Source organism: Amblyomma americanum, chromosome 1, assembly GCF_052857255.1.
Source record: "Amblyomma americanum isolate KBUSLIRL-KWMA chromosome 1, ASM5285725v1, whole genome shotgun sequence".
NCBI lineage: Eukaryota > Metazoa > Arthropoda > Arachnida > Ixodida > Ixodidae > Amblyomma > Amblyomma americanum.
In genome coordinates, this window is record NC_135497.1 from 152283755 (window position 1) to 152295056 (window position 11302).

Consider the following 11302-nt stretch of genomic DNA (forward strand, 5'->3'; position numbering starts at 1 on the left):
CGATCCCACCGCTGCCACCAGTTATTAGGAGTGGGGCTCCAAGTTCATAGCAGGCCACCGGTGTTGGGGGATTGCGCTTCGATCCCACCGCTGCCACCAGTTGTTAAATGTGGGGCTTCTGTCCCGTAGCAGGCCACCGGTGTTGGGGGATTGCGCTTCGATCCCACCGCTGCCACCAGTTGTTAAATGTGGGGCTTCTGTCCCGTAGCAGGCCACCGGTGTTGGGGGATTGCGCTTCGATCCCACCGCTGCCACCAGTTGTTAGGAGTGGGGCTTCTGTCCCGTAGCAGGCCACCGGTGTTGGGGGATTGCGCTTCGATCCCACCGCTGCCACCAGTTATTAGGAGTGGGGCTCCAAGTTCATAGCAGGCCACCGGTGTTGGGGGATTGCGCTTCGATCCCACCGCTGCCACCAGTTGTTAAATGTGGGGCTTCTGTCCCGTAGCAGGCCACCGGTGTTGGGGGATTGCGCTTCGATCCCATTGCTGCCACCAGTTGTTAGGTGCGGGCCCCTGGTTCGCCTGTGCCGTCTCTCGCCAAGGTCGGTGTCCCCGGGTTCCGGATCGGGAGACTGCTGTTGTTGGGTGACGAAGAGATGAGAGGGTCTTCGAGGTGGAGAAGAGACTGAAAGGGTTTACTTACATTTTTACATAGTTTGAAAGAGTGAATCGGGAGCTGGCGATCACACGCCAGGTCGCTGCTTAATAGGGTCCCCTGTCCCCAGGTCCTTAGTTGGGGAATTTAGTTCATTAAAATTGCGTCCAATCACTGTGACGTCGATCACGTGTCCAGACTTTAGGGTCCGCCTTCCAGGACGGCCCCAACAACACACTCTTGCCACTTCTGGCAAGTTATGGTCCGCGCTCTCCAGGCAGCAGTGATGAATAGCCCGAAGGGGGTCCCATGGCAGCGTCGAAGGTCAGTCACCTGCACTTCACAGCGGTAGCGTGGCAACTAAAGGTTGCCACTGCAGTTAGCAGAAGGTTCCACGTATAGGGAAAAGCACTTAGTCTACGACGAGGTTGTTTTCGAAGCACGAGGATTCCGGCGTCGTTGGCTCAGTCAAACACGGCTGCATTTGCCACGGCTCATTTGCAACCCCGCCGCTCGCCGGCTCCCTCGCCGTCCCCTCCGGGAGAAAGATGTCCCGGGTGGGTCCGGCGATTAGAACAAACGACAGGTTCAACAAAGCCGTTCTCAGGCAGCGGTGGGCCGTTTCACCCCGTGAACAGCAGGGGGGGGGGGGGGAACAAGGTTCCTTGTAGACGCCATCACCTGCACTCGTGGCGCTGCAACCACGTCGACGGCCCTTTGAAGCCTCTGTCGATTGATGCTTCTCAGTGGCTTGAATATTCTTGGCATGTTGGCGTCTCCAAACGTAACAGCGCCCTGTACGATGTCTGGACTCAGAGTCTGGGAATTTCTACGAATGATACGTAAAGGGAAGTAATGTTTCCGTGAGACAATAACATGTTTCTTTTCACAGGGAAACAAAAATGTTTCTCAGCTCCATCAGTTAAATAAGACAAAACACGATGTCTTTAACTAGCCGTAATAATAATAAAAAAGCACACACCTTTGATTGTGAGTAGACGCACTGCGCTCTTTGGCTGGTTGATAGTGGCCAACAAGTTGTTGGCAGGCGCTTAAATATCCGCGCTGCTAAAGTTGTTCACATCGTGATGAGCTAGCAACTGACACGTTTTGCACAGTTGCTCTTGTGGTGCACCCCTGGTGTTCCTAAAGTAGTTGCAGTAGTGTTGCCTTAGATGGTAAATACGATTGCGCGCAGCTGTCGCCCTGCCCTGCAAAGGTTTTGCCCACACATGCGCAACTCACCGATGCGCCCTGAGAGGACGTCTATATAGACTGAGGTTACTTAGCAAAAACCTCCAGCAGTGCAAGCATCCAACCGACAGCGAAGCAAGTTACCGTAGTAACGAGCAATTTTCTTAGCACCGCGCCAGGTATCCTTTGCTGGTAGATAGTTGACATTGATTATTTACTGTAACTAGCTGAAAGTAATTACAAGTTATGGGCCACGGAAGCGGGGGCCACTATGTACGCACAGTCGAAGTGACCCCTGCCCTCTCCCTTTTGTGCACTCATGTGAACGAGAGGTAAGCGAACATAAGAAAAGCCTTAGCGCACCCTGACGGCCTTGAGGTTATCTAATTGCTCGCTTCATTTTGCCTTATTACAGCGCTATATTATTAGTATTTTATGTGAAAATACATGTTGCAGGCTGATGGTGTTGACAGGTATTGACAGTATGCATAAGTTGTCAAATACTGAACGAAAAAAAAATTACAGAACAAAAGCAAGCAAACAGAGCACTGCTGAACGGCACAGTTCTGGAACGGCACTAGCGGTGTCCGGTCTACTTCATGCGTTATCTGCATTTTTTCTCTGGTTTAGCGAGCAAGAAACATATGGAAACTCACACAGCTTTCCGACCTTGCCAAGGTCGCAAGCACAAACTGACTTCTCGCTTCGACGAGAAACATCGGCAACGGCTTCGCGCTGGCTGCAATGCCGGGACAGAGGGGCGTTGTGGTACGAACTATAGCGGATTGTTTGTGTAATTGGTGGATCCTGAAAAGGCGTGACAAAGACTGTTCCGAGAAATCGGAGATCCTTTTTCCCGAGAATTTCACCCCCGAAAACCCGAGCACCAGGCCGAGGGAAATCTTGTACCCATTAGAAAACCGGTGGGCCCGCGGCGGCACTGGGGATTGAACCTAGCACCTCCCGAATGCGAGGCGGATGCTCTACCACAAGGTCACTGCTTCGGTCCTGGGAGAGAACGGCAAGCTGCTGGGCTAGTAGGTGGTGGTCCATAATGGCGAGTTACCAACGCATAAACAACGAGGACAAAAGAATACTCGTTAGACCAATACAGCGCTGTACTCCCGACTAAGGTTTCAATTGAAAATGTAATGAAGTAAATGAATCGGCCACACATGCCAAAAAGGAAGTAAAATGCAACCTAACAAACGAGACATAAGAAATAATCCGGGAAGCTGTCAGGAAACGCGTACTCCTTACTATGCAGTGACAAAGATTACTTGCTTACACACGCATTTCTCAGTTTCTGTATATATGAATTTCTATCTATCGGTATCAGCGGACCAGAAAACTTGTGTAGGCATCTCACATTGAGAAACAGCCCTCTGGGCCACCGCGGTGCCGAGTCCGCTGAGTAGTTATCGCACTCGACTGCTGACCCGAAAGACGCGGGTAGAATTTCGATGGAGGCATAATTCTAGAGGCCCGTATACTGTGTAATGTCAGTGCACGTTAAAGAACACGGTGTCTCTCGTCGCCTTAGTCGCTTTGGGACGTTATACCCGATGAATCTAATCCTAAATTGCCTTCTCCTCTTTGGCCCTTCGTGCCCGAAAAGAGGGCACCAATATATCACGCACTGCTATACCGTTTATCCACTTGTAAAAACTTATTTCCGCGCCTACCTAGCATCGCGCTTCATTGTATTACTCTGCTGAACATTACCTCACAAGTTCGATTCGTATTTTTATGAAGGTTCGTATGCCGCATTTTTATGAAGGTGACGTTCGAAAACAACCGTACCCTGAGCGTTACAAAAAAACTCCAGGTATCTGAAAACAGTCCGGAGCTCTTTCGCATGTGCCACCTGTATTCGTGCAATCCGGGTGACCATCTGAGGGAGCTGCGGTGCTGCTGTACGGCGCAGCTGTTGCTGCCGGCCCGGTTAAGGAAGAACAGTCTGGAAGTCTTGGTGGCCCAGTTTGTTTTTCACATTGTTTATTTCTTCTTTAGTGGTTTGGTTTGCTTTTACAAGTTGCTCGCAGAAAGGACTGCGACGCTAAGCATTCCGGGTCATCCGCCGTCCTGCAGTTCTAGCCGGCCGGGGTAGCTTTTTAGCTGAGTATCGCAGCCGGGCGGCCGGATCACTTGAGCGTGCGTAAGCATGCGATCAAATTCTTAGTGCGAAAGAATCGTTTTTCGAACTCGATGTAGCGGTTGCTCGAGACCGGGATAGGGATACCCCTTCTGTACGTTTTACAGCTCAACTTCCATGTACACCACTGTCCAGCCAATCCAGACGTCAGTGCCAATTCCTCCAATAGCGACCGGAAGAAAGCTAACTGTAGCGTGGTATCATTGTCATGGCAACGATATCCAGACGAAAAAAAAAACTTCACCCTTGAGCAGGTTTCAAACGACCATCGGCGTAAACAAAACCGCTTTGTTTCCCGATGCCTCAGAAAATTACTTCACTGCCGCAGTCTGCCGCTCGGCGTGCACGTCCAGGATTTATTCATTTTTGTAGCGAGAGCTACACCGGTCTACCAGTCGAGCATTTCGCGGTGGCTGGGAGAGGCCAGCTGTGCGCATGCCCCGTTACCATGGCAACCGGAGAGGAGCAGCAGGAGCGGCGTGCGCTTCGCCATCGCCGCGGCCGCGCGCCCGCTCCACCGTAAAGAGCCACGCGTTTCGTTGCCGCCTCGCCGCACGCCGCTCTGTCACCCCAACCGAGCGTCGCATGCGCAGCATTGCGTATAAAAGGCGACGTAATGGGCGTCTATATCACAACGCCTGACGTGGATGCAGCGAAGGAGAGTCTGCTAAACGGCGCTAAAGACAAGAAAAGATTAACTTTTCCGATCCCGAGGCTGTCGCCTGGCACTTGGCTATTCAACAATGAGAGAATTAGCGTCAGAAGGCGAAGAGAGCAGCGGAGACGCCCGAACCGAGAGAGAGAGACGGCTTGCCAAACGGAGATGCCAGGCTGCCGAGCGTAATAGACGGCGCATAGCCTCCGAGATGGAGTCCAATGTATCTCATTGCTAAACATACAGCGACCACAGCAAGCTCAACCAGGGAAAAGTATACCTCTCGCTACGTATATCCTGGAATAGCCGAGCTAAGCCACTGCCATTTTTTTTTTAAATATCAGGCCTTTTTCAGTCACCAGGTGAGCTGAAGTGGTTGAAACCAAAACTGTACCCCTGGCGCAGATAATAAGTGCTCGTTTCCAGGCTTTTAAGGCGTGGTTGTCATAGCTACCTGGAAGAGGGTGACGAGGAACGATCAGAGGAGGAAAACTTTGGAGAGGGGGAAAGCGATCTTAACAAGAACCGGGAAGTGAAAGCGGTAAGAACAGTCGTGAAGAGGTTCACGAGGTGCGGTCTCTAGGAGGATGAGGAGCAAAGGCAAAGTGGCGAGTGCGTAGAAAGAGTGAAAACATCTTGAAAAATTAGGAGGAGGAGGCGAGAACGCACGAAAAGAGGTTCGTGGGGAGCAACAGGCGCGGCTGAGTCCACTCCCAGCTCGTAGACTACTCGACGCACCTGATTGGTTGAACTACGTGCGCCCAAGGTAGCCGTATTGACGCAAGAAGAACAATTTAGGTCAGGATGGTTGAAAAAAAGGTTAGTGTGGTCCAATGGGCGCCATGATGATGACAAATTTTATGGCGCAAGGGCATATGTGGCCAAACAGCGCCATGGCACAAGGTGTTTTCGTCTACTCGATGTTGGGTCAACGACCCATTCCCCAAGCAATTCACCTGAAGAAGCCGAGCAGCAGGCCAGAGGAAAGCTTGTACAATGTACAACGGACGCCAGTATAATTAAACAGATGCAACTGTTGCTCTGGTTAAACGCACTAATCAGGAAGCATGGTCACCGAGATTATTTTATTTCTTGTTTTCTTTGCTCACTGATTGTTCGAGCGCCACTCTTAGTTACACAAAAGACGTGTGTTTGAATAAATGGTCAGTTTAAGCCAGATCTGCGCCGCTTCTTTCTGCCTTCGTACAGTCAAGCGCGATTGGAAGGTTTGTTCCGTCTAAAAGGGACTGAGAAATCTTGTCATGCGTGACGGTCGCTTGGTCCGCAACAAACGTGACGGTGCAGGATAGAGGAATCTTTCGGCTAGCTAAAATCATGCATTCGAAACAGGCCTCATTGAGAAAGCATACCGTGACGCCGCAGTTTAATCCACCTAGCCCACAGTCATAACCTTCAAGTTCCGTTCAAAATTATTGGGAAATGGGTCTTTGACTCCACCTTGAGAAATGGAAAATACATTGTGCCATGGCGCTCTTTGGCCGTAGATGCCCTTGCCTCATTAAAATCCATAATCATCATCTTCATAAAATTGCATCGGACTGCTCTGTTCTGTCCGAGGGTCGTTATTTTGTGACAGCCGGTCAAGCAAGGATGGAGTCGCTTTTGCACAGCGACTGTATGCACGCCAAATGTTGTTGATTTTGGTGATACTGAGCTCTGCGACACTGTGCTCGGAATATCGGCACGATACGATGAATGAGACAAAATTCGAGTGCATTTTTTCAGCGCAAAACAGACATGATGTTAGAATAAGACACACGCAGGGCAGACGCTGAACTTCAGCTGATGGTTTAGTGACACGACCATAAATATATAAGCACACACAGCAAGTCTGAAACCGCCCCAGATCACAAGCTTATGAACGCGCCGCGCGCTACGTTCATCACGCCGGATAAAGATCGGCTCTTCTTTTGTTTTTTGTTTCCAGATGAGTGATCGTTACGTTGCCATAACAACACCACAAAAAAAGACTCGAATTTGTCGTGAAATATATAAGTATTAGCCCATAAACATAATGCTTTATTTTTTTTTTAAAGACAACCTTCGCCAGCTAACGGCCCGCCGCTCAATTTGCACACTGCCAGCAGTGTCCCGGACGGACATAGCCCTTCCCAACGCTTTCCGCGCTGGCTCCACTTGTTTCATGCATTCATTTGTGCATATCACAAATGAATGCATGAAAAGAGCACACGAGTTGTTACTATGTAATGGCATGAGAAAAGTTAATGTGAAATCACACCTCAATATTTTTTGTTTTGTACACTGCATGCAGAGGGCAACCAGGCGGCTCATAACCTAGCTCGAGCGCTAATTAATCGATCGGGTCCTTCACATACTCACCTTACACCCCTTCCGCCCACATATGGGTCATGCCAAGCCAAACGAACCAGAGTTTGCGCTCTACCCCTCCCGGTCTTTTGCATAAAATTTGTAGCTCTTTATTGAACTGTCTAAAGTAACAACTCTTAATAAGTTTGGGGAAAAAAATTTCCTGGTCTTGTGACAGCCCTTTCAATTTCTCAGACGAGCGCAAAAGTTGGTCTCAGTAAAAAATTTACAAAAATAAAATTTTTACTTTTGCTTCCTAAAGTGTGTTATAGATAATGAGTATGTATTGTGCTTTTCATCGGACGGCAAAAATTTTTCAATTAAAAGCTCTTGCATTCTTTTAATTCGTTATTTTACCCCAAGAAGCATCGTTTTTTATATTTCCTAAACTCTTTTGTGCCATTCATGAGCACTATCCGATTTTTTGGGCGGCTCTGTATAACATGTACCATCCCTTCAAATGACGTAAACTATATAACAACTCAATAAATTTCAGGAAAAAAAGTCGAAATTCGAAAAAAGTGCGTTGTGGTGCATTTTGGGCAATAAATTTCGTGGAGAGGCTTTCGTAGTGAAGGTACGAAATGTGGCTCAGCTGCTGCGAAGAAGGTAAGCGGTCTCTTGCTCTATCCGGCTACCATCGAGTATGTAAAAGACTAGTGTCCACACTTAAGTTAAACGTCATTTCAAAAATTCTGATCGCAAAAAACAGAAGTAAAAGAAAACTTGCCGCCAGTGAGGTTTGAACTCACGACCCCTGGTTTACGAGACCAGTGCTCTACCACTGAGCTATAGCGGCGCACAGCGCGCGCGCGTTCCAAAAACGTCCCCATGCGCGAAAGCGGGTTTCATATGTTTCTTTTGTTCATCGTGTTTGCCTATACTCACAGCGCAACACGGCAATGTATCGCGGTATCCTTGCAAAATGTTTGGCATTTCCCCTTCGTTGCGCAAACGATAGGTATAGGGATACGCACGCCGGGAAGGAAACCACGGGCGGATGCTTTCACGGGCCTTTCGAGAGGGACGCACGAGGATCCTATGGCGCACAACTGTTGCCTTCCGCAGCGAGGAGAGTCCACGTGACTTTCCCACTGTGTGCCAGGGACGCTTGAGGCTTGTGGTGGTTGGGCGTTTTGGGAATAGCAGCCGTATGCCAGATGCTCATGCCTCTCACTTGTGTGCAGCTAGGTGCCTGCCTGCCTCCCAGCTCAAACGCACGGGTAGACAGGGGGACGGATGGATCGATGGATCGATAGCTATATATATATATATATATATATATATATATATATATATATATATATATATATATATATATATATATATATATATATATATATATATATATATATATATATATATATATAAATTTTATGGCGTAAGGGCATCTGCGTCCAAAGAGCGCCATGGCACAAGGTTTTTTCTTCTACGATCTTAACTCCTTTTTCACTTTACTCTATGGGGGTTTAATGTCCCAAAGCGACTCAGGCTATGAGAGACGCCGTAGTGAAGGACTCCAGAAATTTCGACCACTTGGGGTTCTTTTACGTGCACTGACATCGCACAGTACACAGGCCTCCAGAATTTCGCCTCCATCGAAATTCGACCGCCGCGGCCGGGATCGAACCCGCGTCTTTCGGGCCAGCAGTCGAGCGCCATAACCACTCAGCCACCGCGGCGACTCTGAAGTCGTTTTTCGGCAAGGCCATTGGCTCGGGGAAACCTCTGGCTGGAGGCGATGTGCTTGAAATCCCATAATCGAGCAAAGTCGCGAAATGCATTCGAGCTGAACTCCGGATAACCATCGCTATATGCACTTCTTGCGAATGCCATGCCGAGAAAAAATCATTTCGAGCTTCTTGATTACGCTAGACGTTTCTCCTCGGAGTAGTCGGAGTACGTATCATAGATTTCTAGGTAGGAAGCTCCTGCATGGTCACAGAGATCGATATCAACTATTTCCCATCGAAAAGGCGCGGCAGGGGTTTTGATGACTGGCTCTTCTGGTTGACGGTAGGCGAAACGGCAGCACGTGCCGCACTTTGTGAAGTCATGTCCTCTGTCTGTTGCTGCACTCCGGGCCAAAACATCGGCAGCCGTGCCCTTGCTTTCATTTTATTTATACCAAGATGCCCTTCATGAAGGCGTTCCAGCACCTCCTTACGCATTTGTCTGGGGATTACCACTTGGCAGCCTTTCATCAATATTCCATCAACGTAGGATAACTCTGATTGGAGACTGGCGTAAGGAACAGTTAATTTACTTGGGTGCAAAACTCTTATTACTTACTTCAGTTCTATATCGTATTTGTGTCGCATGTATCTTGATGTCTTACCTTCGTTAGGCGAAACACTGTCGAGCTGCTTTCGAGGATAAAACATCGGCTATAGCAGCAGCCCTTTGCCAGGGACGAACTGCAAGTCATTCAAATTGCATCAGTCACATAAAACATCCCTGCAAACGAGCCAGAATTTCGGCGATGTCTTTCTTTGCTGTCGCCTACAACGGCTGATGATCAGTTTCCACAATTATCTTAGTGCCAACTATGAACTCGGAAAACCCTGCACATCCAAGGTGATTTCAAGCACCTCTTTCTTGACCTGGGTGCTTCTTGTTTCGGCTTCTGTGAGTGCCCGTGAAGGATATGCCACCGGTCGCCAGACCTTGTCATGTCTTTGCAATAGCGTGGCTCTCAAAGCTCTGCTCGATGCATCTGTGCTAATCTTGATTGGCTTTCGCGGTTCGAATACTGCCAATATGGGTGCTGTTCTCAGCAAGAGACGCAGGCACTTCCACTCTTTCTCATGGGCGTTGATCTGCTCGAAGCACGTGTCCTCCCGAATTAAACTATGCAGAGCCTTCGTCTATTACCTTTCTCAGTCCTTCCGCAGTCTATCTGCTATCCGTATCGAAATTCTCTCCATCGCTGTTCGTATGAGGATGCATTTCGTTTGCGTCCTCACACTGTTGAAAAGTAAACTGGTGGGTGAGGAGGGGATTTCGTCGACTTGACGCGCTGCTTTGATGAAGAGTTCAGGCAACGGAGGACTTAGTATAAGAAAACATTACGCAGAGCCATTTACACAAATATACTGGACCAGAGATCAGTGTATATTGCCGCCCTACCCCTATACTTTCTTTCCATCGCTCCTCCCTTTTTGTTTCCCTCTCCCTGTCCTCTCCCTGTCCTTTTTCTCACGCTAGCCGCAGATAAGGTGTTTCAGGTTTCGATGGCAGATGCCGCGGCTAGCAACATCTTTTCCTTCTATTATTATTTTATTAATAAAGAGCACCTAATAATGCGCGGTCGGCTGAGCCGACAGCTTACATGGGACACTGCAGAGGCTGGTGCACCTTGCCAGAGCTCGGAAAAGCTTTACCCCGGCGAGTCTCACTGATAGCCTTAAGAAAAAAGAACCTCTAAAAGTGTATGGAACGAAGAATGAATACCCTTGTATACATTCTACAAAATCAAATAATAATAATAATAATAATATCTGAAAAAAAAGCCGTCATGGTGTAACTTTACTTGGACATCACGATATCCAGGTGACATCAGGTTTTTCGACCATTCGGAATCATCGATTCAGACATCGTGTATTTTCACGGGTAATTGTGCTTTTGGAAAACAATAGACAGATTCCACTGAAAGTTTCACTACGCAATCGCTGTCGAGCAGAATGCCGGTATAGTTGTAGTCTGGCGTAGCTGCATTCTTGGAGGAGAAGCTCATGAAGGCAGGAAGCTGCACAGCCCGAAGCTGCACAGCCCGGGCTAAAGTCAGTTTATTTAGACAGGTGCATAGATGATCATCACTCTTTGGTTCATATAGGCGGTTGTGGCCAAGTGCTACACCAGGGTGGCAAAACCTGTTCTGGTGAGGGAGTGCGTTCGCGGTTTCGGTCACCGAGATCAGGCCGCACCCCAGGCCTGGTTGCATTTCTGTGAATACACTTCTAATTAAAATTTAGTAGCAGTAGTGCGAGGCTTTATTCAGGCCCAACACTTTGGCGCCCAGGACATCGATGGACTGCTGCACGAGCAGGTGCTGTTCTCGTTCTACTACAGCTCCAAGCCAGCCCAGCCAGGTCCCGACAGTGTAGGAGGGTGTGGGAAAGAAACCCGATTGCAGATAAACCGGGCAGGAGAATAAACAGTGGGAGAGGTTGTCATACGGGGCAGGGCAGTCGGGACATTAAGGATCGCGACGAAATTTGTAGAGATAAAGCCGTGCAGGCGTGACAAGTGCATTAAGTTGTACCCGTCGAAGGATGAGATCCACCCGCACAGAAAGACTAGGGTGAGGGACCAAATAGAGTTTACGGCCGAGGCGCTGAAGGTTGTAATACCCT

The 11302-nt window shown here is 48.7% G+C and overlaps 1 non-coding gene across 1 annotated transcript; it reads right to left on the minus strand.

Moving 5' to 3' along the window:
- Positions 1-7674: 7674 nt before the first annotated feature.
- Positions 7675-7746, minus strand: TRNAT-CGU (transfer RNA threonine (anticodon CGU)). Its single transcript has one exon. It is a non-coding gene; the product is annotated as a tRNA-Thr (tRNA).
- Between the last annotated feature and the right edge of the window lie 3556 nt (positions 7747-11302).